Source organism: Dendrobates tinctorius, unplaced genomic scaffold (assembly GCF_039654945.1).
Source record: "Dendrobates tinctorius isolate UK_male_01 unplaced genomic scaffold, ASM3965494v1 ptg000191l, whole genome shotgun sequence".
Classification (NCBI taxonomy): domain Eukaryota; kingdom Metazoa; phylum Chordata; class Amphibia; order Anura; family Dendrobatidae; genus Dendrobates; species Dendrobates tinctorius.
In genome coordinates, this window is record NW_027361858.1 from 13,558,389 (window position 1) to 13,578,711 (window position 20,323).

The window sequence follows — 20,323 nt, forward strand, 5'->3', positions numbered from 1 at the left end:
TTAGGAACAGGAAACCTACAGATACAAAAAGGCGGCACCTCTCCCACGCATCAGTTGGTTTCCTGTTCCTAGAGGACGGGACTTCCTTCAGATTGTCCGTCATGGAGTCGTCGAGGGATTCCCAGGCCGGCTGACCGACCCAGGAAACGGGGGGATCTCCTACCTCGGTCATTCTCGGGTCCCTGGAAGCGCCACGGTGGAGCCGGGTAGGTCGCCACGGCAGTGGTCGGAGCAGGTGGAGCAGAGGGTCCGTGGACAGCCGCCTCCAGAGTGCCGGCACCAGGAGGTATGTATGCCCCAGGCCCCTCCTGGTGCGTTCCCTCCGGGGTCCGGGCTCCCTCTCCTGTCCGGGCGGCGGTTGCGCCCGGTCGGCGGACGCAGGTCGGCGCGCGTGGGGCTGCGGGCATACCGGAGCCAGGGGCGCCGTGCCGACACCTTCCGCGCGCTCCAGCGGTCTCAGATGAGCGGCGGAAGTGACGCGGTGGAAGGGGCGGGGCCGGGAACGCCGAAACCGGAAGTCGGGTGTGCACGGCGATCCGGGGTGGCGCGCAGTGCCCGGGGCGGGAGGGGGAGGCCGGTACATGCGGGGGGGTCCCGGGTGGGAGGTGCCGTGCCAGGACCCTGCTGACCCGGACACTGGGAGGCCTTAAAAGGCAGGAGGTGACGCTGCTGGGGTGCTTCTGAAGGCCCAGCAATGGATACGACATAAGCCCCCATAGAGCAGCAGGACGAGGTGCAGGAGCGCCCACAGAAACAGGCCACAGTAAAGCCTCATGCGAGTGGCCAGCAGAAGAAACAGAAACGTCCGAGCGAACAGAGCCACAGAAGTTCCTCCAGAATATAGGATCCTCCTGCCTCCCTCCGTGATCCGGTACCTGCCTCATCTGCATGGGTAAGAGATCTCCATGAATGTACCCTGATGCAGTGTTCCCTTATGTTTTTTTTCGCAGGGGAGGAAAGCTACGGGAAAACAGAAGCACAGGGAATGTGCCCTCTGTAGTTGCCCCTTGCCAGACGGCCACCCTAAAAAGTTGTGTCAGCCATGCGTGTGACAAACGGTAGGGGTTGGAAAGGGACGGGGGCCCAGGGGTAGATTGACAGGCCCTTACACTCTCCCCCGTCCATACAGGTAGCGGAAGAAACGCCGGACTTCACCACAAGCCTGAGGGAGATAATCAGGTCGGAGATGAAGGCCCTATCTAAAAGGGATTCTTCTAGGGGAAGAGAATTTAGTCTCTCAGGTTCGGAGTCCTCGGCCGCCCCTAGGATCGATGACTCCTCAGATTCCCCGGCCTCCACTTCGTCTTCTTCAGAGGAAGACTCGAGCCGATTCTTCTTCCCCTTAGACCAAATGGATAGGCTGGTTAATGCAATAAGGTCCACCATGGGGGTAGCAGACGCAAAACCAGAACTTTCGGCACAGGACGTGATGTTCAGGGGTGTAGATCCCAGAAAGCGCAGGGCCTTTCCATTGAATGACAAAGTCCAGAGCCTGATAGATAGGGAATGGAAAAGACCTGAAAAAAGGGGCTCCTTGCCACCTTCCTTCAAGCGGAGGTACCCGTTTGATGACCCAGTGGCAAACAGATGGGATAAGGCCCCTAAGCTGGACGCGGCAGTAGCCAAAGCCTCCAAAAAATCCTCCATACCATTCGATGACATGGCCTCCTTAAAAGACCCGCTGGATAAAAAAGCGGATTCCTTTCTAAAGGGAACATGGGAGATGTCAGCAGGCGCTCTAAGACCAGCGATAGCTGCCACATGTACGGCCAGATCCATGATGGTCTGGCTAGATCAACTGGATTCCCAACTGAAGGACGGAGCCTCAAGAGCATCCATTCGAAAAACTCTACCAATCATCCAAAGTGCTGCTGCTTTTTTGGCTGATGCCTCAGCAGACTCTGCGAGAATGGCGGCTAGGACCGCGGGTTTATCTAACGCAGCACGAAGGCCTCTCTGGTTAAAATGCTGGCCAAGAGATATCCAGGCCAGGTCACGACTCTGCTCCATTCCATGTGAGGGGGAATATCTGTTTGGCCCCGTTTTGGATGAACTTTTAGAGAAAGCCGGGGATGATAAAAAGAAGTTCCTCAGTCTGCCGAACCCTTCTTATAGACGTCCCTTTACTAGGAAAGGATATTTCCGTAGAAGGCCGACCAGGGACCAGGGCACATGGGATGACAAGAGAAGGAGAGGTACAGGTTTCATGTTTGGAGGTGGGGGGCGCCAGGAAGGTCCAGCCCGTGACACTAAAAAGCCACCCCAATGACTAGCTGCTCCGGTAGGGGGGAGACTAGCTGCCTTCTACACAGCCTGGTCTATGATTTCTAGTAGTAGCTGGATACCAGGGGTGATAGCTACGGGTCTATGACTAGAATTCACCCGGGTTCCCCAAGATCGATTTAAGGTCACCCCGCTCAGGACTTCCACATCAGAACAAGCTGCCCTGGAGGCCGAGGTTCATGATCTTTGCCGCAAGAAGGTCCTAACTATGGTTCCAGAAGGAGAAAGGGGGAAAGGTTTCTACTCCCCTCTGTTCCTGGTCCGCAAGCCAGACAGCTCCTTTAGGACTATAATAAATCTTAAGTCCCTCAACGAATTCCTGGTCATACGCCCGTTCAAAATGGAGACAATTAATTCAGCAATAAAATTGCTGTTTAAAAATTGCTTTATGGTAGTGTTAGATTTAAAAGATGCCTACTACCATATACCCATTCATGCAGCTCATCAGCGTTTCCTCAGAGTGGCGGTTCAGTTAGATGGGTCAGTTCAACATTTCCAATATGTGGCCCTCCCCTTTGGGGTGGCAGTCGCTCCCCGAGTATTTACTAAAGTGGTAGCGGAAGTTATGGCCCATCTACGTGAATCAGACATTCTAGTAGTTCCCTACTTAGATGACTTCCTGATTGTAGGAAAAACGGCGAAACATTGTATGGAACAGCTACAAAGGGCAATGTCTGCCTTAGAGCGGTAAGGTTGGCTGCTTAACATTAAAAAATCTCGGTTACAACCGGTGAGAGTCCAACAATTCTTGGGCTTGATCCTAGATTCTGAGAAACAGGAATGCCGTCTGCCTCCGGAGAAGCTTGTTCGCCTACACTATCAGGTCCTGAACGCTTCCAATAACCCTACCATGTTCCTCAGGAGAGCAATGTCCCTTCTGGGTTCTCTTTCATCCCGTATCCCGGCGGTCCAGTGGGCCCAGTTCCATTCAAGAACACTACAGGGCGAGGTTTTAGTACATCAAAGAATCCTTGGGGGTTACTTAGAGGGCCAGCTAACCTTGTCCCGGAACACAAGGGAGTCCCTAGAGTGGTGGCTAGACAAGGATAATTTATCCAGAGGGGTTCCCTGGGAGTATGACATATCCCACATAATCACCACGGATGCTAGCCCTTCCGGTTGGGGGGCTCATATGGGTGAGATTCTAGTCCAGGGCCTATGGGAGCATCATCAGATAGAGATGTCATCTAACCTAAAAGAGTTGACAGCAGTAGAACAGGCAGCTAAGAGACTACTTGTGTATCTACAGGGCCATCATGTGCGAGTGCTCTCCAACAATCAGGTCACAGTGGCTTATATCAACCACCAAGGCGGGACTCTAAAAGGGAAAGAAAGTATCACAGCAGATTTCTTAAGCCGCAATCTACTAAAGCAAGGAGAATGGTCCCTAAAAACTTCCATCTTCGACCTGATTGTACAAAAATGGGGACAACCCAATCTCTTCGCTACCATGGAAAACAGAAAATTAAGACAGTTCTGCTCCCTAAATCCCAGAGAGAACCCCCTTGCGGTAGATGCCTTTCTGATAAAGTGGGACTTCAGGCTAGCATTCCTCCCCTATCACTACTACCCCTGGTGATGAGGAAAATCAGGAGGGACAGAGCAAGGGTTATAGTTATCGCTCCGTTTTGGCCCAGGAGGGCATGGTTCTCATGTCTCAGGACCAAGTCGGTGTCCGAGCCTTGGGTCCTTCCGGACATCCCGGATCTCCTATCCCAGGGCCCAGTCTTCCATCCTCAGGTGGCTGGCCTACATCTGACGGCGTGGAGTTTGAACGGACATTGCTAAGAGAAAAAGGCTTCTCCCCAGACCTGATTAACACCCTACTTAAAAGTAGGAAAATCATCACTACCAAAATCTATGTCAGGATTTGGAAGAAATTCCTTCAGAACTCCGGAATAGTCGCTGGGGGTTCAGCACCTATAAACCAGATCTTAGAGTTTCTTCAGAAAGGTCTGGATATGGGGCTTTCCACTAGTATCCTTAAAGTACAGGTATCAGCCTTGGGGGCCCTCTTTAGCTGCAACATCGCGGGTAATTACAGGATCAGTAGATTCATTAAGGTAGATCCAGGCCAATAGTGAAAGATAGATTCATGCCGTGGGACTTGAACCTAGTCCTCACGGCTATGACAGAAGCTCCATTCGAACCTATTTCATCAGCTTCCATAAAAAACCTGTCCCTTAAAGTAGTCTTCCTGGTAGATCTAACCTCAGCTCATAGAGTAAGCGACATCCAGGCATTATCTAGGTGTCCTCCTTATATACAGGTTAAGGACGATAGGGTAATACTCAGACCTGATCCGGCGTACTTACCTAAGGTAGTCTCTAGCTTTCACAGGACACAGGAAATAGTCCTTTCATCCTTCCTCCCTAATCCAGCTAATGAGAAGGAAGAGAAACTACACACCCTGGATGTGAGGAAATGCCTCATAGAATATCTGGCAGTAACCGATCCCTGGAAAAAAGATAATGCCCTGTTTGTCTCCCATCAAGGTCCTAGGAAAGGTTGTAGAGTATCAAAAAACACACTAGCTAGGTGGATTAGAGAGGCAATTTCAATAGCATACACCTCAAAAGGCAGGTCGCCACCCGGGAAGCTGAGGGCGCATTCCACCAGAGCCATGGCGACCACGTGGGCCGAGAGATCAGAAGTCTCCATCGACCAGATATGTAAGGCGGCTACTTGGTCCTCTCCGAGCACCTTTTATAGTCATCATAGGTTAGACATGGGTGCTTCCACAGACCTCTCTTTTGGTATAAGGGTACTGCAGGCTGTAGTCCCTCCCTAAATAGTTATTACTCTCTGTAAATCTCTCAGGTGGTGCTGTCATGGACGACCGAATAAAGTCGTAGTTACTCACCGGTTAACGGTATTTTTCGGAGTCCATGACAGCACCTGAATATTCCCTCCCTTTAGTTTAAAATTTGGGTGTGCACTTTTTCCTCTTATATGTACACGGGTAATTTAAATAGTCGTGTAAAGTATTGTATATAAATTATGCTATTAACCATTGTGGTCCTCTTGTGCTCTGTAATCCAACTGATGCGTGGGAGAGGTGCCACCTTTTTGTATCTGTAGGTTTCCTGTTCCTAAAGGGCGGATCCCCTCTCTCAGGTGGTGCTGTCATGGACTCCGAAAAATACCGTTAACCGGTGAGTAACTACGACTTTTTTGCGGGATGAGTTGTACTTTTGAAGTACATCATTGGATTTAGCATGTTGTGTACTCAAAAACGGGTAAAAAATTCCAAGTGCAGTGAAATTGCAAAAAAAGCGCAATCCCACACGTTTTTGTTTGGCATTTTTGCTAGGTTCACTAAATCCTAGAAGTGACCTGACATTATGATTCTCCAGGTCATTACAAGTTCATAGACACCAAAGATGTCTAGGTTCTTTTTTTATCTAAGTGGTGAAAAAAATTCCAAAGTTTGCCAAAAACAAAAATTTGCGCCATTTTCCGAGACCCGTAGCGTCTCCATTTTTCGTGATCTTGGGTTGGGTGAGGTCTTATTTTTTGCGTGTCGAGCTCATGTTTTTAATGATACAACTTTTGTGCAGATACGTTCTTTTGATCGCCTGTTATTGCATTTTAATGCAATGTTGCGGGGACCAAAAAGACCACAATTCTGGTGTTTAGATTTTCTTTCTCGCTATGCAGTTTCGCTATACAATGTCGACAGCTTAACAGGCAAACTCAAACTCAAATAGGCTTGATTGGCAGGACCAAAATACATTTAGTGTTGCCAAAGCAAGGAAAATAGATGTGACGGGGAGGGGATCTGGGATTATGGGAATGGGGTGTTGGGGGCACAGTTTGGGAAATTATAGTCCATTTGGGGGTTTTACGTTCCTCTCAGCTTATGACATATGGTGAGGTATTGGGCGGCGATCTCCACTGTTGATTCCTCTTCCCCCAGTAGGATGCAGACTTTACGCTCCTCATCCATGGATGGGAAGTCCGGGTTGTGAATGCAAAGTCTCTGGAAGTGGGAGGCCCTCACTGCTGAGTATTTATTTCAGTGAAGCAGGAAGTGCGCCTCGTCCTCCAGTGCCTCCTGCTGGCAGTGCTGGCATAGTCTGTTCTCCCGTGGCTAGTATGTCTGTCGGTGCCATCCTCTTTCCACCTCTAGACTGTGGGCACTCAGTCTGTATAGACTCAGGGTCTGCCTGTCTTTGGGGAAATGTAACCTCTCCAGATGGGCCAGAGTATAGTCCCTCCGCAGTAGCGAGTTTCTGGGAGTTCTCAAATTCACTCTGCCAACCCTCTATGCATTGCATCTTGCAGCTCTCTGAGATCTTCTTTATTTCGGATTTTGTCAGGGTGTGTTGCCGACATTGGTGGGACCGGCTGCTGGGGTTCATGACTTGCTCTGGGCTTTGGCTCAGTAGGGCTTTATGATGGTAGGAGCTGCGGTTGCTGCTCTGTATGTGCACCTGGTGTGATTGCGCCCTCTTGTTTATAGTTAGCCATAAGGGGAATCGGCCCAGCTCTGCTCGACAGGCTATGTTTGAGGTGCTGCGATGTACTTGGAGGAGATATTTGCAGAACTCCAGGTGGAAGACTTCGGTTGGGCTGGAATCCCACTTTGTCTGGGTGCGTCGCTGGGTCCCAAACCTTGCTATCATACAGCAGTATAGGAGTGATGACACTATCAAATATCTTAAGACAAACTCTCACCAGTGGTTTGAGGTGCTACAGTTGTCTTCTGATGGCATAGAAGGTTCTGCACGCTTTTCCTTTTAGGGCTTCTGCTGCTTGCTTGAGACTCCCGGTTTGGCTTAGCTCCAGACTGAAGTAGGTATAGCTGTTGGTCTTCTTCAGTGTGGAGCCATTTAATATGAGGGCATGAATGTGGGTTTTATACTGGCTCCTCTTCTGAAATACCATGACTTTGGTCTTATTTTGGTTGATGGGCAGTACCCAGGTGGTGCTGTATGCTTCCAGCACTGCCAAGGCTATCTTGGAGGCCTCTCTCGGTTGGGGACAGTAGCAGGAGGTCATCTGCATACAACAGGAACTTCACCTCTCGGTTGTGTTGACTGAGGCCTGGGGTGGAGGAGACTTCCAAGGCTGCTGCCAGTCCATTTATGTAGATGTTGAATAGAGTTGGGCTCAGGCTGCAGCCCTGTCTGACCCCACGGCCCTGCCAGAAGAAGGCTGTCCTCTTCCCATTCACCCTCATGCTGCAACGGTTCTCAGTGTATGAGCTCTTGTTGACGTCATAGGTTCTGCCACCTATTCCGCTTTCCAGGAGTTTCAGAAACAGGCCGGGGTGCCACACTGAGTCAAAGGCCTTTTTGAAGTCCACAAGGCATGTAAATGTTTTCCCCTGTTTTTTGCTGTGGACATGGGTCTTGATGAGGCTGTGCAGGGTGTAGATGTGATTGGTAGTGCAGTGGTTTGGCATGAACCAAGCTTGGCTTCTGCGGAGGATGTCACACTGGTTGAGGAAGGTGATGGTCCTTTTATTAATGATGCTGTTAAACAGTTTTCCCAGAATGCTGTTGACACAGATCCCTCTGTAGTTTGTTGGATTGTATTGGTCTCCATTCTTGTAGATGGGCGTAATGAGACCTTGATTCCAGCATTGCGGGAAGCAGCCAGTGCTTAGGACGTGGGTGATAAGTTTTCCCAGTGGTGCATGTATGTCTGGGGAGCTGTATTTGATCATCTCTGGCAGGATGCCGTCACTGCCCCCAGACTTCTTGCATTTCATCAGTCTGATTCTATCCTTTATTTCCAGCACACTGATTGGTGTGTCCAGAGGGTTTTAGAAGTCCTTGATAATTTCCTCCATGTCTCTCAGTTTATTGGTTAGATGTTGCTGTTCAGAGGTCAGGTCTCCACAGAGAAGAACCTTACCCTTGGACTGGAATTGGACTCCTCCCTCTGTAGGACCTCGTAGATGTCTGGCTTAAAGTATGGGGATTCTGATGGAGGGATAAAAGCTGCACAGAGACATGTAGATGTCCTGCTGAGAGGTGAGAATGGAGCTGCTTATCTTTGTCCAGATATGGCTGTCTCCTCTTTTCACTGCTTTGATGTGCTCTTTGATCTCCTTCTTGTACCATATTAGTATGCCCCCTGAGCAGCGGCCCTGTTTGTTGTTTTTATATTTCTTGGCGGAGACACATAATTCCCTGTATCCCATGGGTGCCAGGGATCCCTCCCCTGCTCGGGTCCATGTCTCCATAAAGATCTGGATGTCAATGTTCTTTAGCCTTTGTTTGAAGTCTGGGTCGTTTATTATTATTATTATTATTATTATTTATGTTAGATGTCGGATTTCTGCGTTTACTCTGCAGGGATCCAGACCCTCACATTCTGCAGTCTCCTGCTGTTTATCTACAGCAGAGGAGATTGCAGAGGAGATTGCCTTGCAGCAAATCTCTCCTGAGGCTATCCTTCTTTTCTCCTACTGTGCATGCTCATGGGACGATCTCCCATTGGAGATCGGGAGTCATGTGCTCAGGTCCCGCTCCAGATCTCATTGGTCCATCTCAGAGATCTGGAAGCTTGCAGAAGGTCCCGGCTGCTATAAAAGGCGCGCATGGCTGTTCCGCCATGCGCTAGTATAGACTTACTTGCTGCTGTGTGTATGAGGACGGATGTATGATTCTGGTGAATGACTCATTAAAAAACCCCTTCCCTCTGATATTACGTATGTGGTTGGGGACTGAGTTAGAATCAGCGCCAGCGCTCCTCTGCTGCAACATCCACAGCTGCTAGCGTCCGACATTGCGCTTGCGCCTTAGCTTTGTCGTTTAGCGACAGTGTCCACGCCGCGCTGCAGTAGCAGCCCCTTTGCGTCCACAGTTGCGACGCTCCGCACACGGTAGGTCTAGACGGACGTAGTGCCGCCATCTTGGGCTACTCCTGTGACCTGATACCGTGTGTGCATTTTTACTGAGTACTGTGACCTCAACAAGCTCAGTCTTTTGTGTTTGCACTTATTTGGCATCTCTGTGAATTAACTGAGATTGCTCTGCGCACCTGGGCGAAGTTTAACCCTGTGTGCATTTCCGCCATATTGCTCCTGCCACCACTTAGCAGCGGTTATATCACCTGCTGCATGGTGGACCCCGAGCGGCGAACGCACTTTATTATTATTTTTATTTAGTGCGTTCCGCCGTTCCTAACAATTTATTTATATAGCGCCATTAATTCCATGGTGCTGTACATGAGAAGGGGGGTTACATACAAAGTTGTAGATATCGTCAACAGTAAACAAGTTTCCACAACAAATTTACAATGACAGACTGGTACAGAGGAGAGAGGACCCTGTCCTTGCGGACTTACATTCTACGGGATAGTGGGGAAAAGACAGAAGGTCGGTGGTGCAGCAGCTCTGGTGGTGATGAGGCAGCAGCTCAGGTGGCAGAATGGTTATTACAGTCTGTAAGCTTTCTTGAAAAGATGGGTTTTCAGGTTCCGTTTGAAGGATCTGAGGGTGGTGGATAATCGGACGTGTTGAGGCATGGCATTCCAGAGGATACGGGATATTCGGGAGAAATCTTGGAGGCGGTTGTGTGAGGAACGAATAAGTGTGGAGGAGAGTGGGAGGTCTTGGGAGGATCGAAGAGTACGTGAGGGAAGATAATGGGAGATTAGTTCATAGATATAGGGAGGGGAAAGGTTGTGGATGGCTTTGTAGGTCAGTGTTAGTAGATTGAACTGGATTCGTTGGGGAATTGGGAGCCAATGGAGGGATTTGCAGAGGGGAGAGACAGGGGAGTAGCGAGGAGAGAGGTGGATTAGTCGGGCAGCAGAATTGAGGACAGACTGGAGTGGTGCAAGAGAGTTAGCTGGGAGGCCATAGAGGAGGGTGTTGCAGTAGTCAAGGCGGGAGATGATGAGGGCATGTACAAGAGTTTTAGTAGATTGAGGACTGAGGAAGGGACGGATTCTGGAAATATTTTTGAGTTGGAGGCGACAGGAGGTGGCAAGAGATTGGACGTGCGGTTTGAAGGACAGGGCAGAGTCGAGAGTTACTCCAAGGCAACGGATTTCAGGTGCTGGAGAGCATGATGCCATTTACCATAATAGATAGATCGGGTAGAGAAGATACGTGAGACGGTGGAAAGATAATGAGTTCAGTTTTGTGTACGTTGAGTTTTAGGAAGCGAGAGGTGAAAAAGGAGGATATGGCTGATAGACACTCCGGGATTCTGGACAGCAGAGAGGTGACATCTGGGCCAGAGAGGTAGATCTGAGTGTCATCTGCATACAGGTGGTACTGGAAGCCATGGGACTTTATGAGTTGTCCTAGGCCAAGAGTATAGATGTAAAAAAGTAGGGGCCCCAGGACAGAGCCTTGGGGGACTCCAACAGAGAGGGGGCGGGATGAGGAGGTAGTGTGGGAGTGGGAAACGCTGAATGTGCGGTCAAAAAGGTATGAGGAAATCCAGGACAGGGCAAGGTCTTTTATGCCAAGGGAAGAAAGAATCTGTAGCAGTAGGCAGTGGTCAACTGTGTCAAAGGCAGAGGACAGGTCAAGAAGGAGGAGGATGGAGAATTGTCTGTTAGCTTTGGCTGTAAGTCATTAGTAATTTTGGTCAGGGCAGTTTCAGTGGAGTGGTGGGGGCGGAAGCCAGATTGCAGGATTTCAAGGAGGGAGTTAGATGAGAGGTGGGAGGAAAGTTGAGCATGGACATGCTGTTCAAGGAGTTTGGAAGCAAACAGGAGCAGTGATATGGGGCGATAGCTGGGCAGAGCAGTTGGGTCAAGGTTTGATTTTTTGAGGATGGGTGTTATGGTGGCATGTTTGAAGGCAGAGGGGAAGGTACCAGAAGTTAGGGATAGGTTGAAGAGATGGGTTAGGACTGGAATGATCATGTTAGTGAGGTTGGGAAGCAGGTGGGAAGGGATGGGGTCAAGTGCACAGGTGCACAGGTGGTGAGGCGTGATTTGGAAAGGAGATGAGTAAGCTTTCCTTCAGTGATGTTGGAGAGGGAGGTTATTAGGGAAGGGCAGTATGTGGAGTGGTTGGGGTGGTGGAACTGTAAAGGTTTGCCTTGTTTGATCTATCTTGTTTTTGAAGTAGATGGCAAAATCCTCAGCAGAGATGAGGGGAGTTGGAGGTGGCAGTGGTGGGCGGAGGAGAGAGTTGAATGTGCTGAACCGTTGTTTTGAGTTGTGGGATAGTGAAGATACAAGGTTTGTGAAATAGGTCTGTTTAGCAGAGTTGAGGGCAGATTTAAAGGCAAGTGTAGCTTGTTTGAAAGCAGTGAAGTCGTCTGGCAGGCGTGTTTTCTTCCAGCGCCGCTCTGCGACCCTGGATGCTTGTCGAAGTTTTTTGGTGAGGTTGTTGTGCCAGGGTTGCCTATTGGTTTGTCGCACTTTGCCATGCATGAGAGGGGCGACTGAGTCTATGGCTGATGTGAGGGTGGCATTGTAGAAAGCGGTGGCACTGTCCGTGTTGTGGAGTGAAGATATGGAGGACAGAGGTAGAAGAGAGTCTGAGAGTCTGTGAATGTCTAGGTGTGCGAGGTTTCTGTGAGGATGTGCTAGTGGCTGGACATGGGGGCTGATGAGAAGGACAAGGATAAGAAGGTGAGTAGATGTTGGTCAGATAGGGGAAAGGGAGAGTGTTATGAATGAGTCACCGAGGAGGACAAAACAAAAAGCAAGCTAAGCCCAGAAAACCGGAGAGGTTGGTAACTAGCGGATTGCAGACCCCTGATCCTATCCACAACAACTAGCAGTAGCCGTGGTGCGTGCCTACGGTGGTCCTAGACGCCTCGTCACGGCCGGAGAACTAAATAAGCCTAAAGAAAGAAAGGGAAAATCTAAACTGCCCCAGAGCAGACCCCAAAGCAATAGACAGCCCCCAACATGTATTGTCGGTGAAACAAGATGAAAACATAGACACAGATAGAAAGATAGGCTGAACAAACGATGGGGCCCTCACTAACTAGAAAGGACAGGAAAGAAAAGCTGCTGTCTGCAATCACGCAAAAAACCCTGCCAAAAAAAATGTCCAACACGTCTGATAGAAAAAGGCCCTGAAGTCGCTAGACTTCAAAATCACTATATCAGCACTCAGGTATATTCTGAAGACAGAGCAAAAGAGATCAACTGATCAGAGACAAAATGGGGATTCAGCCCAATCTCAGCCAGGGCTGGCTGAAAACAAAACTAAGTAAACCAGACAAAAACTCATATGAACAATAGCAGAGAAAACTTAGCTTTAGGAAGGCAGGAACCAAACTGGAAACCAGAAGCCACAGTCAGGAAAAATCACCAGCAAGAAACTAGGGAGTCGGCTGCCTTAAATCCAATCAGAAACTCCTGATGTCCAATCGCAGTCCTCTTCCTCAGGTGGCCGGTCTCTGCAATTTAGATCAGCTTCATTACCTCCCTTCACCAACAGAGGGAGTCCAGATAGAGAACTCACTACTCCTCTGTCAGCACAGCAAGCTCCATAACCCTCACCAGAAGCCAGAGGCAAACCCGAAAATGAGCTCACAACAGGAGAGGTTGTGAGATTAGATAGGGAACAGAGGCGGGTGAAGATGAGCTCTAATGTATGTCCATCTGTGTGGGTGGCTGTGGAGGACCACTGAGTAAGTCCAAAGGATGAGGTAAGTGACAGGAGTTTTTTAGGCTGCTGGCTGGTGGGTGTCAATGGGGATGTTGAAGTCCCCCATGATGATGGTGGGGATGTCAGCAGAGAGAATGTGGAGGAGCCAGGTGGAAAATTGGTCAATGAAGGCAGTGGCTGAGCCCGGTGGTCGGTATGTGACAGCCATTTGGAGATTAGAGGGAGAGTAGATACGGACAGAGTGAACCTCGAAAGAAGGGAGCATATGGATGGGTGGGGGTTGGATAGGGTTGAAGGAGCAGTTTTTAGAAAGGATGAAACCCACTCCTCCACCATGTCTGTTGCCAGCGCGAGGAGTGTGGGTAAAGTGGAGGCCGCCATAACTCAGTGCGGCCGGGGAGGCCATGTCAGGGGGTGTCAGCCAGGTCTCAGTGAGGGCCAGGAAGGAAAGGTTGCAGGAGGTAAAGAGGTCTTGGATAACATAGAGCTTGTTGCAGATGGAGCAAGCATTCCAAAGTGCTCCAGAAAGAGGGTGCGGGAGGGAGGGGGTCAGTGGCACGGGTGTAACGGGGTCTACCAAGCTGGAGTACCTCTTTCAGTACCACCCCGTGTTTTCGGAGGTCCGCTCTGCGTTGGCTGGAGTCTGAATGAATGACGCTGGCTGAAATTCCTTGGTTACATGGGCGCATATAAAAGATCACTGCTTCTCCACGTATTTCCAGTCTGACAACACTTTACTCACAGGACACAGAATATATCACACAGATACAGAGGGCAGGCCAATAGAAAAGCGGCAGGCCAGACATGCATTACAAAAGCCGCAGGTGTCCGGAGCCTGCCGATGTTTACTGTGGGAATTACAAAGGTGGGGGAGGGTGGTCAAAAGGAGAATATCGTGTCCCCTCTGCCCAGGGGCGCAGCCTGTGGGCTGATGCATTAGGGATATGCATCACACATAGAACCTATTATACATACATATAACTGCACAACATATTCTGGGTGCTGAGTGGTTCTGTAACACGTAACACGGCTCCCCTTTTCAGCGACGCGATCAGCATACACAGTCTGATCCTCAACGGATCGGTTTGGGGATGACCGAAGTTTATGGGGTTGGTACAAGTTCCGTTTGTCGACTTAGTCCATCGGCGTTACCGTTTTGTTTGCCGGGTCTGTGGTGGATGGTGAAGTCCAGAGGTTGTAGGGCTAAACTCCACCGCAGCAATCTGGCATTGTCTCCGGAGACCCGATTAAGTCAGACTACGGGATTATGGTCCGTTAGGAGGGAAAACTGTCGTCCATACAAATATGGTTGCAACTTCTTGAGTGCCCATACTACTGCCAGGCACCCCTTCTCGATGGCCGTATAGCTTACTTCACGGGGCAGTAGTTTCCGACTCAGGTAAGCTACCGGGTGTTCTTGGCCGTCCGGCCCGACTTGGCTCAGTGCTGCCCCCAATCCAAACATAGAAGCGTCTGTGTGAACCAGGAAACGTTTAGTTGGATCGGAAGGCTTCCTCACACTCTGAGGTCCAGGTTACCTGGCGGGGTTGGTTCTTATGGGTCAGATCAGTGAGGGGCTTGGCTACGCTGCTGTAATTGGGAACGAATTTCCTGTAATACCCCGCTGTCCCTAGAAACGCCATGACCTGAGTTTTAGTGCGTGGGATGGGCCATTTGGCTATGGCCTCTGTTGTGAGTTCATTTTCCCCTCCGTCACTGAGGCCTGGTGAACTCCCTATTCTAGTGAAGGAAGGTAGTGAGCCTGATTATCAGGCGAAGAAAGGAAAAAATTATCCAGCTCCACACGATATTCAATTTAGGAATTTATTCCAATGAAGACAATGTTCAAGTCAGCTCCAGGGTTGCATAGCTCACACAGGAGCGGCATTTAGCGATGCGTTTCGATCGCTGAGTGCGATCTTTATCAAAGCTTTGATAAAGATCGCACTCAGCGATCGAAACGCGTCGCTAAATGCCGCTCCTGTGTGAGCTATGCAACCCTGGAGCTGACTTGAACATTGTCTTCATTGGAATAAATTCCTAAATTGAATATCGTGTGGAGCTGGATAATTTTTTCCTTTCTTCGTTGAATCAACCATTGTGGGATGGTGATCCGTGCTCCTATGAAAGTCGGTGAGCTGGCTTATATATTTTTTGAATGACTGATTATCAGGCACCTGGGACTAATGAAGACTAGTGTTGAGCATTCCGATACCGCAAGTATCGGGTATCGGCCGATACTTGCTGTATCGGAATTCCGATACCGACTTCCGATATTTTTTCAATATCGGAAGTCGGCATCGGAATCGGAAGTTCAAAGTTGATTGACAGCCTGACGTCATCATGATGCGCGGTGTGTGCGCATCATGATGCGCCGTCATTTCGGGCCTTCCGGGGGTCTCTGCCGGCCTGCCGGGGGGCTGTGCCGGCCTGCCGGGGGGCTGTGTGGACTGCCCGGGGTCTGTACCGGCCTGCCGGGGGGCTGTGCCGGCCTGCCGGTGGTCTGTGCACCCTGTGGGGGTCTGTACCGGCCTGCCGGGGGGCTGTGCCGGCCTGCCGGTGGTCTGTGGACCCTGTGGGGGTCTGTACCGGCCTGCCGGGGGGCTGTGCCGGCCTGCCGGGGGGCTGTGCTGATGTCCGGGGGTCTGTGCAAGCATCGTCCGATGGGACTACAAGTCCCATCTGGCGATGCCTGCTACCATGACAGTGATTGACACATTAGCCAATGATGGGACAGTAGTAGTCCCATCATCCGGCTAATGTGTTAAATGTTAAAAAAAAAAAAAAAATACTACATACATACTACATGCATGCTACATACATACTACATGCTACATACATACTACATACATACTACATACATACTACATACATACCACATATATACTACATACATACTACATACATAACACATATATACTACATACATACTACATACATACTACATACATACTACATATATACTACATGCATGCTACATACATACTACATGCTACATACATACTACATACATACTACATGCATGCTACATACATACTACATGCTACATACATACTACATATATACTACATGCATGCTACATACATACTACATGCTACATACATACTACATATATACTACATACATACTACATGCATGCTACATACATACTACATGCTACATACATACTACATATATACTACATGCATGCTACATACATACTACATGCTACATACATACTACATATATACTACATACATACTACATACATACTACATGCATGCTACATACATACTACATGCTACATACATACTACATATATACTACATACATACTACATACATACTACATGCATGCTACATACATACTACATGCTACATACATACTACATATATACTACATGCATGCTACATACATACTACATGCTACATACATACTACATATATACTACATACATACTACATACATACTACATGCATGCTACATACATACTACATGCTACATACATACTACATATATACTACATGCATGCTACATACATACTACATGCTACATACATACTACATATATACTACATACATACTACATACATACTACATGCATGCTACATACATACTACATGCTACATACATACTACATATATACTACTTGCATGCTACATACATACTACATGCTACATACATACTACATATATACTACATACATACTACATACATACTACATGCATGCTACATACATACTACATGCTACATACATACTACATATATACTACATGCATGCTACATGCATACTACATGCTACATACATACTACATATATACTACATGCATGCTAAATACATACTGCATGCTACATGCATGCTACATACATACTACATACATACTACATGCTACATACATACCACATATATACTACATACATACTACATACAATACATTCATACAATACATACATAGACATACAGTACATATAACATAGAGTAACATACTTACCAATACTTGTCACATTGTTCCCCGAAGCCATTGTCTTTTACGGAATAAATATTAACATAACAAACCACAAAAATACTCACCCACGATCCGAAGCAGTCCACGAGTGTGTCCCACGACGATCTTGGGTAGAGAACTGCAGCATCAGCTGTTGCTGCCGTTCTCTACGGGCTGCAGGAATCCAATGACGGAAGGTAGGTATCCTTCCGCACTGTATTCCTCCGCCACTTAAAAAAAAAAAAGTCCCTAGTCTCACTTTATGCCATTGCTGCGTGGGAATTTCCCACACAGCAATGGCATAAAGTGAGACTAGGGACTTTTTTTTTTTTAAGTGGCGGAGGAATACACACAGACCCCCGAAGCCTGCACAGCCCCCCGGCAGGCCGGCACAGCCCCCCGGAGCCTGCACAGCCCCCCGGCAGGCCGGCACAGCCCCCCGGCAGGCCGGCACAGCCCACCGGAGCCTGCACAGCCCCCCTGGCAGGCCGGCACAGCCCCCCGGCAGGCCGGCACAGACCACCGGAGCCTACACAGACCCCCTGGCAGGCCGGCACAGCCCCCCGAAAGGCCCGTAAAGACCCCAGAGAGGCTGTACAAGGGAAAAACAGGATTTTTCTTATTCCGATACCGGAAGTCCCATAGACTTGAATGGGACTTCCGGTATCGGAATCGGCGATACCGATACTTTTTTTTAAGATCGGCCGATCCATTCCAATCCGATACTTTGAAGTATCGGACGGTATCGCTCAACTCTAATGAAGACGATTGGCTGAGTGGAGTCACTGACTGGATTTAAGGCAGCCTACGCCCTTTCTGCCCTGCGGGTGATTTCTCTGTGGACTCTTGGACACCAGTCAAATTCCTGCTCTCCTAAAGCTAAGTTTTCTGTTTTGCCTTTTTGCATTTAAGATTTGTTTTTGTTTTTCTTGCTTTTTGGATTCTGCCACTCCCTGCTGGAGTGTGCAGTGTTCCGTGAGCTCTGTCTTCTGAAAGTACCTGAGTGCTGATTTAGTTTTTGAAGCTTAGTTGCTTCAGGGCCATTTTTATATCAGCTTGTTGGCTTTTGTCTCTGATAGGGTTTTGGCAGATTGCAGACAGCAGCCTTCCTATCCGTTCCTATCTAGGTAGTTTTTGGGCCCCGTCTTTGCTCAGCCTGTCTTTCTGTCTGTGTAAGTGTTTTCATCTTGCTTCACCGTCATTATATGTGGGGGGCTGCCTATTGCTTTGGAGGGTCTGCTCTGGGGCAGTTAGATTTCCCCTTTCCTTCTTTAGGCCTATGTATCTCTCCGGCTGTGATCGAGGGGTCTAGGTCATCGTAGGAACCCCCCACGGCTACTGCTAGTTGTGTTGATAGGTTCAGGGGTCTGCAATCTGATAGTTGCCAACTTCTCTGGTTTTCTGGACTTAGCTAGCATCTCTGTTTTTGCCTCCTACGGTGACTCAATCATAACAGGCCTCAATCTTGGCTGGTTCTGGTCGCTGTTTCCCACTTCCCACCCAATGCCCTAAATACTGAACCTCTGCTTTGCCCACATGACACTTGTTTGGGTTCAGGGTGATTCCGGCCTGGTGGATCCTGTCCAATACTGTCTCTAGGTGATTTAGATGCTCTTCCCATGTCGCACTGTAGATGGCGATGTCATCCAGGTAGGCACAAGCATAGTCCTGGAGACCATCCAGAAGCCGGTCAGCCAGCCTTTGGAAGGTCGCCGGGGCATTCTTCATCCCGAATGGCATAACTCGAAACTGGAATAAGCCGAACCGGGTGACAAATGCCGACTTGGGAATAGTGTCAGGACTAAGGGGAATCTGCCAGTAGCCTTTGCATAGATCGATGGTAGTCAAATACTTTGCCCCCGCCAGCCGGTCTAACAACTCATCCACACGCGGCATGGGGTATGCATCCGTCATTGTTTTCTCATTGAGCTTACGATAGTCTACACAAAACCGTGTAGTCCCATCCTTCTTGGGCACTAACACTACGGGGGATGCCCAGGGACTATCTGACTCTTCAATGACCCCTAAACGCAGCATCTCTTGTATCTCTTGTCGCATCCCCTCTTGTACAGACTCAGGGACGTGGAAGGGGTTTTGTCGTAGGGGGGTCTGATCCTGGGTCTCAACCTTGTGTTGTGCCAGGAGAGTGTACCCCGGTCTCTCTGAAAACATCCTCTGTCGCAGCCTCAACAACGCCTCCGCCTGCTGTCTCTCCCGGGGGCCTACGTCTTCTCCCAAGTGTACCTGGTCCCATGTTTTAAACTGAGTCCTTTCCCCTAAGACATCCGGCAAGGGAAGTCTGGCTAAATCCTCTGCTTCAGGTGCACAGATGGCCACTACCTCTTCAGGGCGCTCCCGGTAGGGCTTCAGCATATTCACATGGAACATGCGGATAACCCTGGGGTCGTCACAATCAGCGACATTATAGGTTGTGTCGGCTATTTTCCCCACTACCTGGTAGGGCCCCTGCCATGCAGCTTGAAACTTATTCTGCTTAGTGGGCTCTAACACCAGTACCTTCTGTCCTGTTTCCAAAGTGCGCTCTCTGGCCCTCTGATCGTACCATATGCGCTGGCGCAGCTGGGTCGCCTGCAGGTTCTCACGTACAACCTGGGTCAGCTCCTGTAGGCGGTCCCGGAATTCCAGCACATAGGGTACAATAGGTACCCCTTCTATGAGGCCCTCCCCCTCCCAGTGTTCCAGCACTAAGTCTAGGGGTCCCCTTACCCGTCTCCCGTATACCAGCTCGAATGGGGAGAACCCCGTGGATTCTTGGGGCACCTCCCGATAGGCAAACAGGAGGTGTGGCAAGAATTTCTCCCAGTCCCTGTAGGTCCTGGTAGAAGTCCCAATGAGCTGTTTTTATATCCCGTTAAAGCGTTCACACAACCCATTGGTTTGCGGGTGGTACGGGGCGCTTCTAATGGACTTTACGCTGCACAGCTTCCACAGTTGGTTGGTCACCTCTGCTGTAAACTGGGTACCCTGGTCCGAGATAATCTCCCGGGGAAATCCAACCCGTGAGAAAACCTGGAGCAGGGCGGCCGCCACCGTCTCTGCCAGTATGTTAGGTAACGCAACCACCTCTGGATACTGTGTAGCATAATCTACCACTGTCAATATATACTTTTTCCCTGACGGACTGGGTTTGGCTAATGGCCCTATCAGATCGACCGCTACTCGGCTAAATGGTTCCTCCACAATGGGGAGGGGGCGTAATTTGGCCTTGCATCGATCCCCCCTCTTGCCAATGCGCTGACAACTGTCACAGGTCTGGCAGTACTGACGAACATCATAGGTCACCCCCGGCCAAAGGAAGTTTTGTGTCAGACGATGCCTGGTGCGACTGACGCCGAAGTGCCCGGCCAAGGGTATATCATGAGAGATTCGCAGTAACTCCTGCCTATACTTCTTGGGAACTACCAGCTGTTGTTTTATAGTGGGGCTCGTCCCTGTGTGGTGCTGCTCTGTGATCCGGTAGAGGAGTCCCTGCTTCCATACAAACTGTTCCCCTTCCAGTACTCCTCTCC